Source organism: Rhinopithecus roxellana, chromosome 11 (genome assembly GCF_007565055.1).
Source record: "Rhinopithecus roxellana isolate Shanxi Qingling chromosome 11, ASM756505v1, whole genome shotgun sequence".
NCBI classification, from domain to species: Eukaryota; Metazoa; Chordata; class Mammalia; order Primates; family Cercopithecidae; genus Rhinopithecus; species Rhinopithecus roxellana.
The window spans coordinates 7017134-7039179 of record NC_044559.1 but is presented as its reverse complement, the minus strand read 5'-3'; the positions used below and the strand labels follow the sequence as shown (position 1 = coordinate 7039179).

Genomic DNA, 22046 nt, shown 5'->3' with positions numbered 1-22046 from the left:
TTTTTTTAAATGATGGCTGTCACACATTAAATTGAATTCTCTGCCCTCTAATGGATTGTAAACTGCACTGTGAAAACAGACAGTCTCCAGGTCCAAATCTGGGCGTCATGTGAGGCACCCCAGCCATCCTTATATGTCTTTCCTCCAGGAGAGACATATTACCCAGAAGGTACCCCCCACAGCCCAATGGTCACATTACTTCTGGTCTATTTCTTAAATTTCCCTCACCTAATTTTCTCTGTCACCCACTGTTTAGATGGGTGGCTTGCAACACATGGTCTAGGGATTCCTCAGGCTCTGCAAGACCATCTTATGGGGTACACAGGGTCAAAAACATGTTCACATTTTTATAGTAACACTGCCATTTTTATTTTCACTTTTATTGTTTCACAGCTGCACAGTGGGGTTTTCTAGAATGATGAGTGATGGCATCAGTTGCTCTGATGGCGAAAGAAATGGATGCTTGTGTAGTTGTGTGTTTTCATTTTTTTTTAGTTTTAATGCTCAATATGTTAAATATTGATAGGTGTAATTAAAACCTTGATACTTTTAAGAGTGCAGTGGGGTCCTGAGACCAAGGAGCTCAAGAGCCCCTATTTTGTGCTTTCATGATTGTGAATTCTCATTATCACCATGAATACCTGACCGCGATTTTGTGGCCTGCGGTACCTCTGAACAAACACTCATAGTCGATTATCCAGCCCTCCACCTCAGCAGTAGGATTTCCTTTTCTGATTACCCAGAAGAATGTCTGCATTGTGATTTCTTGAGCCCCATTGCCAACTCTGTCCTTGATCCTCAGCCTCTTCACTGAGTTTAGAACATTAGGGTTCCACTTTTAGACTCTAAAGGTTGGAGGGTCCCATGCTCAGACTCCTAAGTTACTCTGTCAGAACTCATGCATTTGTTACCTTATCTAATTCCAAGGCTGTGAACACTATCTATAGTCTGACGACCAGACATTTTTTTTTTCTCTAATTCCCCTGCTTATGAACTCCAGACTTGAATGTTGTTGTACCCATATGTCTGCTGCTCATCTCTGTATAGGTACTTAAAATACAACTCAAAATTATTTTTCCCATAACTGAATTCCTAATATCTTCTATAGCGCCTTCTCTCCCAACTTCCTCACATCAATAAAAAACAAGTACATTATTTAACATCTTCAGACCAAAATCTTTGGCTTCCTCATCAACTCATCTCTTTGCTAATATAGCCAGTTCACCAATAAATTCTGTTGACTATATTATCCATGGGACAGCATTTCCCATAGACTTTTCTTAACTTTGCTACTTCTACCTTAGATGTAACCACCACCATCTTTCATCTGAACTTTTACTGTGGCCCACTGATGGATTTTCTAGCTTCTATCCTTGCTCCTTGATATTCAAATCTCCATGCAGCTGAGAGGCCTCTTTATAGAAACCTCTAAAAAAAGAACCCCACTTTCAGTGGTCTATGTTTCCCTCCACTCTCCTTTGAGGGGCCCAGACCTCCAGGCTCCCTATGGGAGAGATTTAACCTCATGTCCAGATAAGGTTAGTCCCTGCTACTTCTCTAGGAAGCTAATCTCAATCAGACCAAAACGTTCTTATTAAGACCACACTCTAGGGATGATACACATATTAGAGGGTTCCAGACACCAAAGCTGTCAAAGTCTACCATCAAAACTTAACTATACACATCACACAATAGTAACTATTTTGGAATTCAGAATAGCCTTGGAAAGATAGACCAATCATGCCTGGTAGGCAGTTTCATGGTAAAGGTGTTAGGCTCTCTGGACTGGGGATTGGGGTCAAGACTCAAAGCTAGCCACAGAATTCCAGAATAGAGGTCTCTGGTCCACCTTGAGCTCATCCATATGCCCTGTCACCCGAAGTTCCCTCCCTCACCTGACACAGAGCCAAGAACACTCTCTAGTCTTGTTGCTGTTGTTTTTTTTTTTTTCTGAGGCTGAGATAGAACAAGTGGTTCCCAGCATCTGGGGACATGCCCAATTAAATTAAGAGGCAGGCAGGAAGTCACATGTCAATGAGTGAGTCAGAACTTATTACCAGGGACACAGAAACAGGATTCATCTAAGAAGAAAGAAAAAGAAAAAGGTAAAGTCTTGTCAATGATTACATATGGCGTGAGTGATGAAGTAGAAAACTGAGATGAGATCTCAGACGTGGGGAGGAGAGAGGTGTAAGACAAGGACCCACGTGAACAGGAAAAAAATGGGGTACATGTCTGAAAACAGTGGTTTAGGCACAGACTCAGATAGAGGCAACATCCAGGCTGACTTGATAGCGAAACCCTTCAACCTGTTACTATTCCACTTGATTAAGTTTTCAGGGTGCGGTTAGATGGGGGATAGGGCCTGCGGCTCCCAGCTTGCCTGTTTTACATGTCAGTCTTGGGCTGGCAGACTAAAGGACAGGAGCCAAGAAAAAAAAAAAAAATGACTTGCTCATTATCTTGCTTTGTGCCAGTCCTGGTGTGCAGTGCTGCACAAGCATTTTCTCATCGATCCTTTAACAGCCTGTTAGAAAGAAATTATTATGCCTATTTTAAAGGTGAGGAAATTGCGATTGGTGACATCAATCAAATGATTCAGAACCATACAGCTAGAGAGCTGTAGAGTCAGGGTTTACATCTGGTGTTTCTGACACCACAGCCCATGCCCTTAACCATGGCACTATCCTCTCAATTATGAGTCCTGGGGTTAGAGGACTATCTGTATCTAAGTAACTAGACAGTGTGCGGCTTGAGGGCAGGTACCAATTGCTTTCTTCTGTGTGTTATTAGCATCTGACACAGAACCTTGCAGGTGCTTGGTGAAAATGCACCTAACTAAAATGGACTAATCTCGTTTTATCTTTCAAATAATCAAACAACATGAGTGTAATTTGAGCTTCGACTACTTTAAGAATGGGCGCTAGAAGTGCATCCCTCCAGTTTTATCAGTTAACTTTTACTTGATTGAATTTCAGCTTCCACTATTATCCTGTATCTTATGCTTTATAGACCTGCAACCATGAACCCCTTAGCCCCACAACTCAGATGGATAGGCTCACTTTCTCTTCTTGAAAAACTGCCAGGCTTGTTTTTACTATAACTGATATTTCTCTGAGTATCAAATTCCATTGTCATGATGCACATCCCTCTCCTGAAGGGATTTCTTTCTTTCTTAACCAGAGGCATTTGAGGGTACCTTGTTCTCTTTCCTGGAGGACTTCACACCATTTCCTCTGGCTAACTTGCCAAGCCTCTCTATGGTTATTCTCAAACTGGTCCCTGACTGAACAGCACCAGCATCACAAGGGAACATGTTAGACATGCAAATTATCAGCCCCCACCCAAGACTCATTGAATCAGATGCTTGGGGGTGGAGCCAAATAGTCTGTTTTAACAAGCCCTCCAGGTAACTCTGATGCACATTAAGGTTTGAGATCCACGATTTTAAGCCCTGAGAGAGCTCATTTTGCTATCTTGAGAACTGCACAATAAGAAGAGGGAGGCTGACATTCAATTTTTGCATCAAAATCTCTTCTCACCAGTCATCACCACCCAGCAGAGTCAAATCGTTCAAACTTCCTGCAGATCTCAAGAATTTTCAAGCTGAGCCTCTGCCCTTGATGCTCTGTCAGCTTTGTGTTTCTTAGAGAAATGTATTCTTATCATTGCGGGTGAACTCTGCATCTTTACTGTATTGACAGGTCCTTACTAGAGTATAAAGGTAAGAAACTAGTTTTTGATGCAGGATGTGCAGAATTAGTTTAGATGGTGGCAAAAGTAGATGCAGAGAGGTGAGGAGGAAAAATCGCCCAGATTGGGATGGAATTAGTTCCCTTGCTTGGGGATGAAGTGAATGTACATTCGAGGTCAGTGCAAGGCTGGTTTTGAGGCAGGTGGCTGCACCTACCTAGGATGAAGAGAAGTAATGCTGTCATTTCTGGGGGGTCTAGGCTACTGGAGTAGAGTGACCCTGGGCAGAGGATCATGATGAAGACCATTACTGACAAGGTACCTCAGGAAGGACAGCAAGGAGTCTGGACAGAAGTGGCTGCCCTAGGAAGATGAAGGCAGCAGCTGCAGGAGTGGAAGGAATAAGGAGGGCATTTGCAATGAGAGCAGCAGCCCCTGTGAGAAGGCAGGGCAAGGCTTGCTCTACTGCCTCTGCTGAAGGCTGTATCAAAGAGCAATCACCAAGCCTGCAGGTTTGTATTAAGTGTTCTTCTTGGGGTCAAGTGTAACATAAGTGGGCAGGAAGTGGGGTCTCTGTGGAGGAAAAAGGGGAGGTGCCAGGTTCCTAGCAGGGGCAGGCCAGTGCTTGGAGAGACACAATGGATGTGTAAGTACTGCAGCAGGGAAAATAAATTATTCATTCCATAAACAGGAATTCCATCCTCACCATTTTCCAGGCACTATTCCTTTCCAGGGTCTAGGGACCAAGAGTTATACTTCTAATTTTTCTGTGTAGCTCTAACTTGCCTTTCTCTTTTTCCCACTCTCTTCTGTTCTGTGGGTCATGTCTTGTTAGTGTCTGTAGATTACTGTAGTCTAAGGTGCCTCGTGTCAAGCTGAGGTTTCCGTAGAAACAGATAGAGATTTTGCTTTCTGAGTGTTGCAGGGAGTATTTCTGGCAATTTGTAAGAAATGGCAGTGCGTTCTTTGGGCAAGGTACTTGCACTCCTTGGAGGAAAAACAAAATAAACAGAACATTATCCTAGAGCAGAGATGTTATGTTTTATTTTTCTGTTTTTTTCCTTTTCCACTGTGTCTGGCTCTACAAATCCACCTATGAGTACTTTCTGAGCATCTCTAAGTGAGATCTGTTCAACTCCAGTTGTTACCCAACCAATGCTGTGCTGTCTAGCCTCCTCCAGATATAGTCCGGAGGGTGTCTAAGAGAAGAGAGGAAGGAGAGGTGGGAAGAAAGGAGCACCATCAAGGTTGTTTGTTGCAACAAATTGAGAGAGTGAGAGACGATGGGCTCAGAGAAGCCCTATTAATTATGCTCTTGAAAATTTGGTAGTTTGGGGTCAAAGTTATGCTATGTATGCTAGAAAACCTTGTGGAAATTTGGTGTTTGATAAAAATATCCAGGCAATGGTAATGATTATGGTTTTAAAATGGAGTTTAGAGGCAAAGGCAAGATCAAAAGGTAATCAATCTAAATTCCATAATGACCATGTCAGAAAGGCTTCAAGAGGGGACAGAAATTAGAATAGGGACCAGTAGTAGCATTATGAGAATGTGTTAATAGGACCAAGTCTGAAGTCAGCAGATATTCCAAACTACTTTGGCCTTCTTACTCAACAGCTTTGTCTCTGTGGACAGCCCTTGAATAGCCCACAGTCTGCTCTCTATGGATTGTGATGCTTGGTGATAATCCAGAGCCTATTTTGTTTTAGAACACACTTATGGTTTCCATTTGTGATGCAAGCAGAGCTACACAGTTAGTGCTGTGCTCCTTTCCCATTCCTTTATTTAACGTGTGGGGTTTATGTAAGTTTACTGTTCATTTAAATCTCTAATGTGTGGCTGATGGATGTGATGAAGGACCTATCTGGATCCAAGCAATATTCTTGGCAGGAATACCCAGATGCATCAGGAATCCATCAGTGGATTGTTTTCCTAGAACTGATGGGTGACTTCTGTAGGTGACATGAGACCCCCCCAGGAGGTTGTGATCATTTCTCAAGATCCCTTAAGGACCAATGTCTCTCAATCAGTGGCAAGGGTTAAATTTTTTGGCTCACTTCATCCATCTCATTAGATAATGACCCTGCTCTACATTGTGGAATGTGTATCATTTTGGGAATGAGAGGTAGAGATTTTAAAAGAAGATGCAATGTGGAGAAGTAGCTCAATTATCATAAACATTTATGGAAATGGTGACTTACATCTAGGCTTGAGATGTTACCTTGCCTACAGCTGTGTTTCCACACGATTAATTAGGCCACTCAAGAATATGAGGACCAAATTGTTTTTCATCTTCTTTAGGTTATTCTAGTGACTCCTGGCGCTACAGTTAGTACAGAGTCTTCAAAGTATTGATGAAACAATAAAAATATGACTTTTAAGAAAAGAGAGATAACTTCATCTGCACATTATTTCCTCAAGAGAATGGAGAGTGTGGTGGTGTTGAAACAAGGCTGCATGTTCTTTGACAATCTTCCTACAAAGGTATGTAAATGACCAATCCTCTTGAATCTGGGTGGGTTTGCGAGTGTTTCCACCAAGAGAACTTGGCAGAAGAGATGCTGTGCGACTTCTGAGGCTAGGTTATGAAGGCCATGGGCTTCTGCCTCATTTTCTGGAGTACTCACCCTTGGAATCCCAAGTTACTGGGTAATAAAACTAACTACACTTAGGCTGCTGTGATGGATAGGTCCCATGTAGGTACTCTGAGCCAAACTTCTAGACCTGTGAGTGAATGAGACTTTCAGATGCGATGACTTGAATCAACTCCACCTATTCAAGTTTTCACATCTGGGGCTGCAGTCGTTGTGGAGTGGATATAATCCATCCCTGCTCTACCTGATCCAAATTTTTGACCTATGGAATATGAGATCATAATAAAGTGTTTGCTGTTTTATGCCACTAAACTGTAGGATGGCTTGCAGTTCAGCAGTAGATAATTAGAATGGTGGGTAAAGCTGGAATTTGCACAATAGCAGTAGCTACACATTGTACACTTCTTGTTCTACATTTGTAGAACTTGTCAAAGCAAGGTATTTCAAGTTACAAAGGATGGGAGTTGTAAAAAATAAAAAAACTTCAGGACCCTCTAAATTTATTATGTCAAGGGGGAAGTTAATCCCTGGAGACTCAGTCATGTAGCATGTTTGCAATTCTGCTTCTTAGATTATAGCTTAACTTTCTTCCTCGTTTTTCTCATTCTGTAAATGACTAGGAGAGACCACAGACCAGACCTCTTCCCCTTCCAGTCACTGATCTTTGTTATAGATTACCTGCTTCTTTTATTGTCCTGAACCTAAGTCAGATCAGATGGCATGTCAGATCAGACAGTCAGATCAGACCTCATGACTGTTACATCTTCAGTGTGGAATGTTAAATACACATTTATTCTAAAAAAGACCCCTCAACTATGAAATCATTTTAACTGTACATTAAACCTTGCAGAGAAAGATGTCAAAATTCTGTCAAGGTTCTCTAAACTTTGTCTATAAAGATAATTACAAACTTTTACACTTCAGAACACTGACTTCCATTCATTGGAATTTGTTTTCTGGGTGGCCATCCTCAAATGCAGCACTTGAATAAGAATAGATTCTGACCCTTTTGATTATTTTAAGTTGACAGGATGGAGTAAATAATGCTGCCATCACTAGTAAGTATGCCTCCTTGGAGACAACCATATACCATTTAGGGGAACTAGTCCCAGGAAATTAGCGAGAGGGGGACTAGTGACTCATATAGTAAGTGGCTGGTTGGTTCTAGGATTAACATTCATGGCCTCATTGAAGGTCATCAAGCTGTCCAGTTCCCACTGTGCTCTTTTTTGACAGGGATTGTTGGTGTATTAATCAGTGTCCATTAAGGAAAAAATGTGTATAAATACATTTTATAAAGGGATTTAAATTTGTTATGTAGATTGTAATGATTATCAATTATTACAAGAGTGCTGTATAACATGCTTCCTCTCCAGCCCCCAGTATTTGGTGGTTTAATGCAAAAGCATTCATTTATCTCTTGAGCATAGGGATACAAAAGAGAAGTAGTGAGGACACTGGAGCTGCACTAGAGCTTGGGGGAGGGGCCCCTGCAGCTCCCTCACTTGAGCTATGCTGGGGGTTGTCATGTTGCTGCTGACAGTGGGGCACCTGCGTCACTGCTCCAGCCACTAAGGGGAAGCTGTGCAGCTGCTAAGGCACTACTGATCGTGATTGGAGCTGAGAGTGCCAAAAGATTCTACAAGTTGGGCCTATGACTGACTGCTCTAGTCACCAGATCTGTAGGCAGGAAGAGTGCTTTCTTCCCTTTACCAACCTTCTAATCTCCTGTCAGGGCCTCCCATTGGCCAAAACTGAAAGAAAGACAGTTTCAAGGGATTCTGGGAAGTGTGGTTTGAGGACTCTGAGCTTTACAATCACCAAGCACAGTAGGGATGGTCTCAGAGCGGAGAAACTCTGGATAAATAATTGACACAACTGGGAATCTTACTTCTTGGAATCCTCAAAAAAAAAAAAAAAAAAAAAAAAAAACCCCTCCAGAATACTGTCCACTAATCTCAATAAGTTATGACTCTTTTTGGTTGGAAGAAAATCTAAATCCAAATTAACTTAAGCAAAAAGTAAATTTTCGGCCTCTGTGACTGAAGAATCTCAATATAGCTAGGTTTCGGTAAAGGATTAAATGATTTCACCAGGACCTGGTCTTTCTCCATCTCTTACTCTGCTTTTCTTTTTTTCTTTTCTACTTTTAGGCATGATCTCTTAATATGGAAGCAAGATTCTTCTCAGCAGATTTAAAACTTCACAGCTACAAAAATAACAGAAATAGGGATACTTCCTCTCCCACTCAATTATTCCACCCTACATCCCTGAGGCATCTACGATTGGTTCTGATATTTCATGTGCTAAATTTTGCTAGGTTCAACCACTAAATAAAGCTTGGATTCAAGGATTGGTAGTAACATCACCTTGGACTCAAGTCAAGTGTGCTTTACCTTGTTTTACATCCAAAGTATCAAGTAAGTTGTGCAAAAATCATACACACAGATGAGACAAGGAAGCATGGGTGTGAATGAGGTTTCCCATTGCCTTTCTTCTTTTACTCAGTCTTAGCAACCTGTATGGAGGAAATGTTTCCTGGGTCAGAGGATCACATACCTTTTACTCACCTGGCCTCTTTAACATCTAGAAAAATATTTCTACTATGATCCAAGGAAATTATTATTTTAACTGGCCATCAATGACCCAAGCATACTCTCTGGACCTCAAGACTTTTGCTATACTAGCCCTGAGCAGCCAGCCTCCCCTTTCCTGCACTAAATGGTAGTGCCCAGGGAGTTTCTATTTATATCCACATAAGGTCATTCCATGGCCAGACCCAGTCATGGTTTTTCACACCATCTCTGCACATATTATGTCATGGGGACTTTGATGTCCTCATTGTATGGATTAGGGTCATATGCCCATCCTTGGACCTAAGATGAGATCAGTTCAATCCAGTGCATGTTCAAAGATAAGGGGGAAGGATAACTTCATGAAAGAAAATACTGAAGCAGGGGTGAGGGTGCTGTTATCAGAAGAAAAGAAACTGGGTACTAGGGAGACAAGCAAAATTGGTCTACTAGTGATTTCTTATTCTGGGTGCAGGAGACTCTGAATCTAGGTCCTTACCTGTGCCCAACAACCTGGGTTCTGAGAAAGGACAACTCTCAATACTCTCTGCAATTCTTGATGTTGTTTCCCAACACCCAACTTATCCATTCCTTCCCAGTTGCCATATATTCACTGATGACTGTTGTCAACACACCCCAGAATGCCATGTCTGCATCCTTGGCTATTGTTCCCCCATACTTGGCAGCTGTCCACTCTTCTCCAGCATCAGCTGCCTTAGCAATGCTATTCTGAGTGTGAGAAGGCTTTTCCAGGTTGGTTTCCTCTCTAGCAGGGTTTTGAGTTCTTTCCAACTTCTGTATTTTCCAAGATGCAATCCATTCTGTTTCTCTGCAGTTGGGGAGTTCCCACTAGCCAAGAATTACTTCTTGTTAAATCATCCCTTCCAAATGTTTTCTCTACAACCACTGTAATGAACTGACAGATGGGTGTCTTATCTTCAGGAGATATAATGAAGATTTATTTTCTAAACTGTTAGGACAAGCCAAGGTTATCATACAAAAAAGCAAACCTACTGCAGATTGCACTCAATTCAACCAAAAATGTCAATTTTATTGGATATGATTTTTCCCTCAAAATCATGTTGACAATATAGATATGCTTGCACATACAGAGCTTATATCATCATGTTGATTGCCTTGCTGATATACATTAATTTTGAGAAAACGGAAACTTTTGTTGGTTCCATAAATCTTACTATATTTAGAATAACATTTTGAAAACATTGACTCTGAGTGGGTAATAGTTGGGTTCATTTGATTCTCTCGTGTCCTTGAGAAAGAAATTATCTGAGTGCCTCATTTGGGCAACCTGAAGAACAATACTTACATGTACAGGACTATCAGGTCCATTTTATACTTAACTAGAAACAATGGGCTTCTGGGATTAGAACTATTACTGTAGCTCATATTTAAATAGGCAAATAAATCTGCCTTGAGAAATTTTGAATTCCTAGAATCATAGGCAACATGTTACTCTTGTGAATAACTAACCACCAAGCCTGTTACTTGACTTTGTAAAGAGATTTATTCTCTGGCTTCTGTAGCAGCTCCCTCCCTCCCTATTCCTGTATTAAAAGGTCATTGCTTAGGAATTTGTTCAGAGGTTAAATCCAGCTGTATTCCTACAGATTTTTTTTAACAGTAATAAGCAAATACCACAAAATAATTAGTACAAAATAATTGGCCTCTATGTCTGAAATCATCACAGAGGCTTAAATGCCACTGCTAGGTGGCCAAAAATTTATGTTGAATGTTCTCGTGGATGAATTGGCTTTATACCCAGAGTGAGCAGTGCAAGCAAACCATAAAAAAACAAAATGTACTAAACCACCAACTGACATTATGGAAATAAGACCCAGGCTGGCCAAAAACCACAGTGTATCAATTAGCAGGATTTTAGTAGTTGGCAGAGAGAACTCTGGTTCTGGAAACAGAATGCTACATGTTTTATGTAGTCATATAATATTTCCCTCGTATTCAAAGATGGTACACAACACCTGCAGTGTGTATTGAAGAAGCTCAGATTACTGTGTTAATGTTTGCATCAACCGAGTTTGGACCTTCTATCCATTAAGTCTGGTGAACGAAATGACTAATTTAATTACCTAATGGATTGGTCTATTTGCTTTTCTCTCCACAGCTCTCCATAGAAATCTCAAGGACACAACTTTTCCTCCCACCTTGTGGAACGTGAGGTGATAGGAATCTTGATTGCCTGATTCTTTCAAATAGGACTTTACAGAATGGTTGAATGAACCTTGGTGTGTGGTTATCAGAGCAGATGTGAGTGACAGATGTTGAATTCGTCAGTTGAATCTGTCAGTTCTTCCAGAGTTCAGAGGCTGTATGGAGGAAGCTCGCCCTAGCCAGACTCAGGGCCCCAACTCTGTGGAATACTAGAGGTAACATATGTTTACATCAGACACTGAGGAATTGAAATGCTGGCATTGCCATTTATTAGTTTATTAACTTTGGGAAAGGCCTTATTCTTTATGAATTTTAGTTTCCTCATTTGGAAAATGGAGAGATTACCTACCTAATATAATTATTGTGAGAATGTGGAATAACAGGTCAAACACAAACATCTGCTTGGCATGCGTTAGGTACCACTAAATAGTGTTATTCACTTGTAGTAGCAGTAAACCTGACAGGACATCAGTTTCCTAAAGAAGGTAAAATCACATCCTGGAAAGGTGTTTCGTGCTCATAAATTCAGGATAAAGATTTTTGGATGCCTTTTAAGGAAAATGTGTTTGTTTGTCTTGTTTGTTAAATCCATTCATTTCACCCTTGACCACTTTGAAATCAGGCAGATCTTATTTTCCCTGTAGCCTCTGAAAAGTTATTGGATCTTCCCAAGCCTCAGTTTCTCTGCAGGAGAATGGACTACATAGTCCTGGTTTTCTGGTATTGCTGTGAAGATTAAATAAGATGACATTCATAAGCCACCTTTTACAGTATCTGCACCTTTGTGGAATAAATGTGATAATTAATTCTCTTCTCTTTCTTAAATTTTAAGGATGACCTTTTCTGATATTTGCTCCAAACTCTGAGTGAGACCCTATGCATGTCCCACAGGTACATAAGCACTAACTGTCTCTCCTAAGTGACTGGGCCACTGTCCTTGTACAGACCTGCCCATCTTCCCTTACTATGTTTCAGTAAAGACAAACAAGACTGAAGATAAAGTTAAGGATGTTTTACTACCCAATTAGCATTTGTAGCTTATGCTATCCTCTTTGCCTTGGTTTTGATAAAAGCCCCAGAATTTTATTAACTCTGGTGTATCAATTGTTGGCATTCAGTCAGTGCATCTACAAATTTGCATACCAGTTTAGCTTACCCTCTTGTATTAGTTTTCCATTGCTGCTGTAACAAAATGCAACAATTTTAGCTGCCAATACAACACAAACTTAGTGTCTTATAGTTCCGTAGGTCAGAAATCTGACACAATTATTCCTGAGCTAAAATCAAGGTGTCCATGGGGCTGCATTGTTTTGGGATACTCTAAGAAAGAGTCTGTTTCTTTGCTCATTTGGTTCTTGGCAGAATTCCATTCTTTGCTGTAGCAGCCCTGGGTCCTTGTGTTCTTGCTGGCTGTAAGTTGCCGGCAGTCCCTAAGTTCTAGAGGCTACTGCAGTCATTGGCTCATGATCTGCTTTCTCCTTCTTCAAAGTCAGCACATTCTTCTCACATTGCTCAGATTCACCCTGCTTCTTCCTTGTCTTTCACTTTTAAGGAATTGTAAGATTAAATCTGACCCACCCAGATAATCCAGAATAATATTCCCATCTCAAGGTATTAATCACTTCTGCAAAGTCCCTTTTGCATGTAAGGTAACATACTCACAGCTTTCTGGGTTTAAGATACAGACATCTTTGGGAGTCATAAATCTGCTGACCACATCTCTAGACAGACCTGGACAAGTAGAGAAAGCAAACTGAAGTCTCTGAGATATTTTGATTTTACTACATGTGACTTCAATATTCCTGGAGAAAAAACTACAGCAAATAAAGACACTGTAGCATGTAACAGATTAAGATATTTAAAAGGCAGAAAAAAAGAGCAGACTTTCTAGTACCTAGTTACAGGTCCTGCTAACTACAGTTTAAATTATCCTTTAAGGAATTTTTGACAGGTTGGTAAATTACAACCTACACAACCTTAATTAATTTTGTCATATCTCCAATTCACTCAGATTGCCTGAGTTTTTTTTTCCTTCCATGTTTTTTTAGTGGCTCTGAGTTTAGTCGCTCTCCCAAGAAAATTGAGGCACAACAGAAAGAACAGCTGTTTTTTTTTTTCATCATGCTGTGCTTTTTGGATGAATTCATCAAGGCATAGAAAGATGAAGTGTACTGTATTAAACTACAGTAATAACATGAAGCAATAATGTGGGACAATACCATGGTATTATAAGCGACAGAATAATATGGGCCTATAGATTAAATAGCTCTTAGCATTCAAACTCCAGAAATCACTCTTATGGGCATTTTGTTAGGTGAAAGTGAGTTTAAGAAAAACTGGGATGTGCAGACTGGGAGACCACGTGAGGCAGACTGGGAGAGGGTAATACTAGGTAAGGGTTCGTCCATGCCAGCTGCACGGTAGGACTACCTAGGGAGCTTTATGAAAATACGATGCCTGGATCCCAACCTTAGAGGCTCTGTTTTAATTGATCTGAAGAATTTTTAAAATAGCTCCCCAGGTAATTCTAATATGCAATCAGGATTGAGAATGACTGCATCAAATTAGCCTCCATTATACTAGCGAGAGTTCTGAAAATTCCTGTGACGAGGCATCAAAACAGAGGATTTTTAGGGGAGGGGATAGAGCAGAAGAGTCAAGTGAGGCTGGGGTTCCAAGGTGCAGCAATTTGAGGCTGAACCCTTCTATATTTCTGGCATTCCTACTGTCTTGCCTTTCCAATGAGATAGAGACTGGGTCTCAGGACTCTGGCCAAAAGATCAAAATTGATTTCTACTTCTAAGGAGCCTAGGCCCTGGAGCACCTTTTATTCATTTCCAGAAGAAAGAAACCCCTTCTCACTGCAATTCAGGCTCCTATGGGTGTGCCATTATGGGAGTAAGTGTAAAGGGGTAGACTGATTCTAAATACCATGGTGAAGATAGTCCCCCAAGCTCCTGGCTTTTTCCCTTTCAGGGATCCTGTTTGACTTCTTCAGTGCCAGAAGCCTTTCTACTCAAGAGTCATGCTGTCTCTCCATGGTTTGAGGCTCTTTCAACCCTGCTGTTTGCCAAATGATCTCTCTACTGCTGTCATTTCTTCTTGTCCTGGTTGTAAGAGCTGAGCGCTTCTCCCAGATTTGAAGTGAGTTTGGTGTTTGTGTCATGACTTAGGCATGTGATCATCACTGGTGTTGCATGTATCCTATGGGGCAGGTCATGCTTCTGGAACAGGGTTACAGACCTTAATGAGAATTGCAGCAGCAAGGCCCTTTTATATAATAGCGCTTCAATTATAACTTTCCTATTTATTTTCTTATTTCAGGTTATTTTAATCTGTCTTCCTCACTGGCACAAGTTCTATTGGGGCTGAGACCAGAGAAGACAATGTGAGACCCTGCATCCAACAGTATTCCTTTTAGAAACTATGCCCAGACTGAGTGGGTGCATTTTTGTTCTAACACTTTTTCTCTTCTGTAGTTTACACAGTAGGAGATAATCTTTGAGATGGCAACTATGTCATTTCCCTCAGTGTGCCCAACAACGCACATCTCATAGCTGCAGCAGGTCAGAGACAAATTCCACTAGGGAGTAAGGAGACAGTCTTCTAAAGGTGCATTGCATGTAGGGAGATACAGACATAACAAGCAATGAATGTTACATCCCAGGAGCAGAGTCTGAGAGAAGACAGGTAGTCTCAGTAAATCCTGAAATTACAACAATTCCATGTAATTCATCAGCTTCTGAGTATCTCTCAAGTGACATTTATTAGTAGAAAGCTTTGTAGAGCAGAGTGCTATGCTGGCTAGCCAAGTTGATTGCACTTCGAGGGTGAGTGGATTCCTGAATCCCCTATTTAGATATAGGGTTAGAACAAGATTGAGGAGTCAGTGTGAATATTTTCATCTGGCATTTCTTTTCTCTACCGAGTGAATTCCTTTCTTCAACTCCCAGAACCTTGTACAATGAGGTAATAAAAACTACAATTCCAGAAATTGTAGTTGGATACCACTTTGATAATAATACCATTTGAATCCTAGCCTTTATTTACAACACTTCATTTATAGGCACTATAGTTCCCAGAATGCACCAGTAATGTCAGTTTCCTTTACCCCACAATTTTGCTTCAACTTTTTTTTTTTTTGAATTTGCATTTTTTACCCATATGTTAAAAATACCTGTCTGGATGAAGGAAAATTGGATCTGTGTTCAGCCTATTTTACAAAGGACCATTTTCTGTAAAAAGAGTTGGACTGTATCCCAGTTTTCTGGTTGGACTCATGTCTCTGAATCAAGCAACAAATGGTGAAGAAGGCACTCATTTTTTTCCCCTACAGTTTTGAAGTTGGTCTATTTTTCAAAAAGTTAAAGTGGGGTTTTCCTTTGACAGAAGCCTTAGTAGGATTTTCTCAAGTCAGTTTTCTCTACTTCAAAGTTAGAATCTATTATATTCCGAGTCTAGCATTGGTGTATGTGACTTTATTTAGATTGCTGTATTTTCATGTTTTCCCCATGCTCTCATCTGTATTTTCATGAGAGACTGAAAGAGGCTGAAGTGGGAGTTGCTGCAAGTCATCATTTTACACCAGAAGTCTTCAAGGCTGTTTATCATTTCTCCTTATTTTAAACCACCTGCCTCAAATGCTTTTTGCTCCTAGTCTTTCTCCTGCTTTGCTGGAGAGAAAGCATGCCTGACTTTGACATGGTGGGAATATCATAATTCTTGCAGTTTGTGTGAACTGTGATTATTAGTGATTGAAATGTTGCTATGCTTAGGAAGATAGTAAAGGTAGAGTGAGATCCTCTCAAAAACAAGACAAAAGGAAGGATTGTTAGGGCCATTCTTCACCAGCAAGGATCATGTAGTACATTCTCCATCATCTAGGGCCATTCTGAGGACTGTAATGATGCTAAAGGATGACAGGCATCTTTATCTGCCCCCCAAATGGAGAGATGGGGTCTGGCAAAGCAGGTATCATTCAGGCTTTTCCCCTCAATGCTCAGATGCCCATGTGAGGTTGGGAAAGGCTATCACAGCCCTGTGTGTAGAAGGTGAAGAGAAGATGGGAAATGGACTGTGAGGATAAGAAGGACATGGGGTGGTGGAGAGAGGAGTGAGTGCTAGGTGTGGGTAGGGAGGAGCTTGCATTAATGCAAAGCAGGTGGGAGGACTGGAAGGGGCCTCAGGATAGAGAGGGGGATGGTGTGAGAATGAGGGGAAGCCTGGAAAAAAGGGGACTCATGAACGGAACTGACCTTAAAGAAGCTTCATAAATTAAAGACATAATCAATATGCAGGCAACATGGGGAGATAAAAAGGTATTGACAGCTTGAAAGATCAAAGGAAATTTTAATTACACTGTGATTGATAAAATATGATGAGAAATAGTTCTCTGGCTGCTTCTTGACACTGTTCCCTGTTTGGAAGTTCTGAGGATAAACTAGGCTTCTAAAGGAGGGAGTCAGACCTTTGCCACTGGATACTGTCTAAGCAGAAGCAGGCAGCTATTGGGTCAGGATGCCCTAAGAAGACTGAGTTGATCATCCCTCTGAGGGCCATTTGCGGCATGTTACATAATAAACTCACAGGAACTTACGCATCAATCCCACATACTGGGGAGTTTATCTTTAGGGACATTTGTTCAAATCTCTGCAGTCTGTCTGGACCAATGTAGAGCCGCTTTAGTAATTCATATACTCCCCTCTCATTCTGGCCTGATAGTCACGAAAGATCAGATTTATTCTCCCTTCGTAGGACACTTCTTTCTCTAGCTTGAAAGTATCCCAGTTGAAGACTCCTGTCTAGGGTCCGCGGTAAGTTCTATGCCCCTTCCCAGGGCCTGCACTGGCTGCCACACCATGGTTTCATCCTTCAGAACTGAGGAGCCACTTGCCGTTGTGCAGCAAGAGATGGGTAACACAAACACCAGATGCTGTCCCCAGTGAGTCCATGCTTACATTACGCTACCATCCACACCTTTTCCCGCACTTTGCCACTCCCTACCAATCTGTAAAGTTTAAAACACAGCAGGCCATGGAAGAATTTGCACAGGATCCAATTCTTCCTCTGCTTTCTAAAACAAAATACGTCTGGGGAAAAACTCAGAGTCATATTTCACTGTAGTCTCCTACTAATTAATTATAGACAGCCACAATTCATCATACTTTCAATTAACAGTTAATTGTGTACAAGAGAGACAAATGTTTTATTGAGACCAAGAAACAACACATATCATTTACAGTGTGGGGTTTTCTCCTCACACGATAGGGAAGGGATTTATGGCCTACAGATTGTGTGAACCAGTTTTGCTCTGGAAAATACAAATCTACCTGAAGTCACAATCAGAATCACAACTTGGAGTCAGAAAGACTCTGGGTTTGGTGCCGGGGGGAATTTAGCAGTTAGGCATGATCCTTTCATTCCGCAGGAGGAAAGTTCTACCCAAGTGGTGTGTGTACAGTCCTAGCGGGGACCTCCAGATGCAGAGCCCCCCATCAACTAACACAGGGTTGTGCAAAGGTTCTGATGTCAGGGGGAGTCAGTGAAAGGAAGTAGAAGCAAGGGGCTCCCCTGCTGCACACAGATGGTCCATCTTTGCTAAGAGCACAGGGTGATCACAGAGAGATGCTCAGAGGGGTATGAGAAAGTCTCCTGTTGCAAGTAAGACCAATAAAAATTGTCTGTTCTTGAGCGGCCTTTGTGGCGAAGATGAGGAGGTGTCTGTCTCCAAGATGGGCACAACAGTATGGCAGTGAGGTCTGAGCACTATGAGTTTCTCTACTGAGAAATAGATGTAATTGCCTGCCCGAAATTTATTTCCCTTTTTCCCTTTCCTGATAGAGCTCCACATTTACCAATCTTGTAGGACTGACCCATCCTGGTTTTAGGTGCAGACTCCAGGCACTTTGAACCAATCAGCATATTCCACCTTGGAGGCCCTGTAATGCATTCAGGGAACTTGAAAGGAGCTGAGGAACTTTTGGGAAAGTTGGAACATAGATTTCTTTTCCTCTGCTGTGCTTAAATAATGGAGAATATTACTGTTGCTACTACATGACTGTTGCTGTTGCTGCTGCTACTGTTATTATTATTATTACTACAAACACTAACACTTGTAGGTCTCTTACTTTATGATGGAGACAGTTCCAAGTACTTTATGTGTATTTTCTCACTTAAACTCACAACAGCCCCATGGAATAGATGACATCATTGTCCCCATTTTAAAGATGAGGGAATTCAAGCTAGAGTAGTTATGTACTTGATCAAGCTCACACGGCTACTACGCAATGTAAATCTCGATATAACCATTCTGCTATGGGAAGCTTGTAACTGCTGAAGACATAAAGTGAAGTCTGAAGCTTCTGAGGGGCTACTTTGAGGACCTCAGGAAGAAATGGGTCCAGCAGAAGCAGAGGTGATAGCTTATGAATCCAGTACCAAATTCTTCCTGGAGCCAGAAATAGCTAAGTCTGCCCTTTTAAGTTATGTGAATCAATAGATTTCCTCTATTGCTTAAGCCGTTTTGAGATGGGCTTTCTCTCTCTTCCAACTGAAAACAAATAAACAACAAATGTACAAGTTGATACTAGGAAATAAAACTTGAAAGTGACAGACAGTGCTGTGGAGTTGACTGCACTCATGTATAGACAAGGGGAATGAGAGAAAACCCTCAATTTCAGGTAGTGGGATTAGCATACCTTGTTATGTTGTCATGCACTAACTTGTTGAACTGTTTCATGTTGGTTTTGACATTCATACCACTCATCTTTTAAGGTTGTAGCATTAGGGGTCCTGGAAAACTTTATGGTGTTGAATTTGGGTACTTCTCAAAGTACCCAAATAAGGCTTGTTCAGTTGTCTAATGATATAAAACAAGCCACTCCAAAACTCAGTGGCTTAAAATACATATTTATTTCTATTTTTCATGATTCTGTGGTTCTTTGGGCTCACTTTCAGGATTCTTGTTTGGGGTCTGTCATGTTGCTGTCCAGTGATGGCTGAATCTGCAGACATGAGATAGCTCAGCTGGGTTGTACATCCAGACAGCTCATTCACAGGGCTGGAAGTTGATGCTGGTTGTTTTCTGAGAGCTCTGCTAGGCTGTTGACCAAAGTGTCTTCCCACAATATCTCCAAAGCATGACAGCAGGGTTTTAAGAATGAATATGCTTAGCATTTCAAGAGGCCCAAGTGTAAGCTGAAAGACTGCTTATAACTCAACCTCGTTGGACTTACCAGAGGACTGGACTTACCACAGGACTACACAGGGCAAGAACACCAAGAGGTATGGCTTACTGAAAGATCAATTTGAAGACCAGCTCCATGAGACCAGCTTCGGAGACCTGCTTTTTCTCAACTCTACAAGAAAAAGAGGTTTACTCTGGATTTGGCCTGAGGAGGAACAGAGAGGCCTCAGACAGGAAGAACTAACAGAGGCTCTTTCAGCATGATGTCTGCAGTACAAATCAACTGGGTGTGAAATAACCCACCGCCTTGCAACATTGACAGAGCTGAGCTTAAGTTACAGACAGGCCAGGCTTGATGTAAGAAAGAGGATAATATTGGGGTGCAGGATGATCCTGATTGCCCCCTCTACATCTACAAAAATACTATTTCAGACAGGTCTTTTAAAACTCCCTTCGATTCTGCATTCTCTGCCTGGCACACTGAAGATACCCTGCAACACTGCTTTCTGACATGGAGGAAATGTGAGGTGCCTTCCCTTCCTTGGCTTGTGCATCAAACTTTGCTGAGGCAGAGTGTGAGGTGGAACATGAGTACTATGATGGAGAGGGGTGGACCGAGAGCCAGCATCTAACACCAAGAGCCTAATTGCCGCAGACTCATTTCAGCTGAAGGATATTACATGTCAAGCTCTCTGGCTGAGGTTGCTGCTCCATGGACAGGCTGGAAGCAAACAGACCAGAATTCCACAGAGCCTTAAAAACAGGTTTCCTGACAAAGAAACTTAAGTTCAACTAAACTTGGTCTGTGATTGTTCCATCCCAGATGAACATAGAGAGATATTGTTATTTTAACTTGCATTTCCTTTTTTCCTAGTAAGTCAAGTATCATCACATGTTTATTGACTGTTTTATTTTTTTTTTGTTACTTATAAGTTTTTGAAATTTTCTTTTTTTTTCTTTTTTTAAATTAATTTATTTTTTTATACACTTTAAGTTCTAGGGTACATGTGCATAATGTGCTGGCTTGTTACATATGTATACTTGTGCCATGTTGGTGTGCTGCACCCATCAACTCGTCAGCACCCATCAATTCGTCATTTATATCAGGTATAACTCCCAATGCAATCCCTCCCCTCTCCCCCCTCCCCATGATAGGCCCCGGTGTGTGATGTTCCCCTTCCCGAGTCCAAGTGATCTCATTGTTCAGTTCCCACCTATGAGTGAGAACATGCAGTGTTTGGTTTTCTGTTCTTGTGATAGTTTGCTAAGAATGATGGTTTCCAGCTGCATCCATGTCCCTACAAAGGATGCAAACTCATCCTTTTTTATGGTTGCATAGTATTCCATGGTGCATATGCGCCACATTTTCTTAATCCAGTCTACCACAGATGGACATTTGGGTTGATTCCAAGTCTTTGCTATTGTGAATAGTGCCGCAATAAACATACGTGTGCATGTGTCTTTATAGCAGCATGATTTATAATCCTTTGGGTATATACCCAGTAGTGGGATGGCTCGGTCATATGGTACATCTAGTTCTAGATCCTTGAGGAATTGCCATACTGTTTTCCATAATGGTTGAACTAGTTTACAATCCCACCAACAGTGTACAAGTGTTCCTATTTCTCCACATCCTCTCCAACACCTGTTGTTTCCTGACTTTTTAATGATTGCCATTCTAACTGGTGTGAGATGGTATCTCATTGTGGTTTTGATTTGCATTTCTCTGATGGCGAGTGATGATGAGCATTTTTTCATGTGTCTGTTGGCTGTATGAATGTCTTCTTTTGAGAAATGTCTGTTCATATCCTTTGCCCACTTTTTGATGGGGTTGTTTTTTTCTTGTAAATTTGTCTGAGTTCTTTGTAGATTCTGGATATTAGCCCTTTGTCAGATGAGTAGATTGCAAAAATTTTCTCCCATTCTGTAGGCTGCCTGTTCACTCTGATGGTAGTTTATTTTGCTGTGCAGAAGCTCTTTAGTTTAATTAGATCCCATTTGTCAATTTTGGCTTTTGCTGCCGTTGCTTTTGGTGTTTTAGACATGAAGTCCTTGCCCATGCCTATGTCCTGAATGGTACTACCTAGGTTTTCTTCTAGGGTTTTTATGGTATTAGGTCTAACATTTAGGTCTCTAATCCATCTTGAATTAATTTTTGTATAAGGAGTAAGGAAAGGATCCAGTTTCAGCTTTCTACTTATGGCTAGCCAATTTTCCCAGCACCATTTATTAAATAGGGAATCCTTTCCCCATTTCTTGTTTCTCTCAGGTTTGTCAAAGATCAGATGGCTGTAGATGTGTGGTATTATTTCTGAGGACTCTGTTCTGTTCCATTGGTCTATATCTCTGTTTTGGTACCAGTACCATGCTGTTTTGGTTACTGGAGCCTTGTAGTATAGTTTGAAGTCAGGTAGCGTGATGCCTCCAGCTTTGTTCTTTTGACTTAGGATTGTCTTGGCAATGCGGGCTCTTTATTGGTTCCATATGAACTTTAAAGCAGTTTTTTCCAATTCTGTGAAGAAACTCATTGGTAGCTTGATGGGGATGGCATTGAATCTATAAATAACCTCGGGCAGTATGGCCATTTTCATGATATTGATTCTTCCTATCCATGAGCATGGTATGTTCTTCCATTTGTTAGTGTCCTCTTTGATTTCACTGAGCAGTGGTTTGTAGTTCTCCTTGAAGAGGTCCTTTACATCCCTTGTAAGTTGGATTCCTAGGTATTTGATTCTCTTTGAAGCAATTGTGAATGGAAGTTCATTCATGATTTGGCTCTCTGTTTGTCTGTTACTGGTGTATAAGAATGCTTGT

General features: G+C 41.2%; 2 long non-coding RNA genes across 3 annotated transcripts in view; both read left to right on the top strand.

The window, feature by feature from the left end:
• The window catches only part of LOC115900481, a 131132-nt gene that overhangs the window by 73819 nt on the left and 35267 nt on the right, over positions 1-22046 (top strand). The window lies entirely within an intron of this gene.
• Positions 2044-8645, top strand: LOC115900480. 2 transcript variants are annotated; one of them, XR_004060158.1, is made up of 3 exons: positions 2044-2105; positions 5995-6177; positions 8441-8645. It is a non-coding gene; the product is annotated as an uncharacterized LOC115900480 (long non-coding RNA). The 2 variants fall into 2 exon arrangements; XR_004060157.1 differs by lacking the exon at positions 2044-2105 and adding an exon at positions 3958-4205.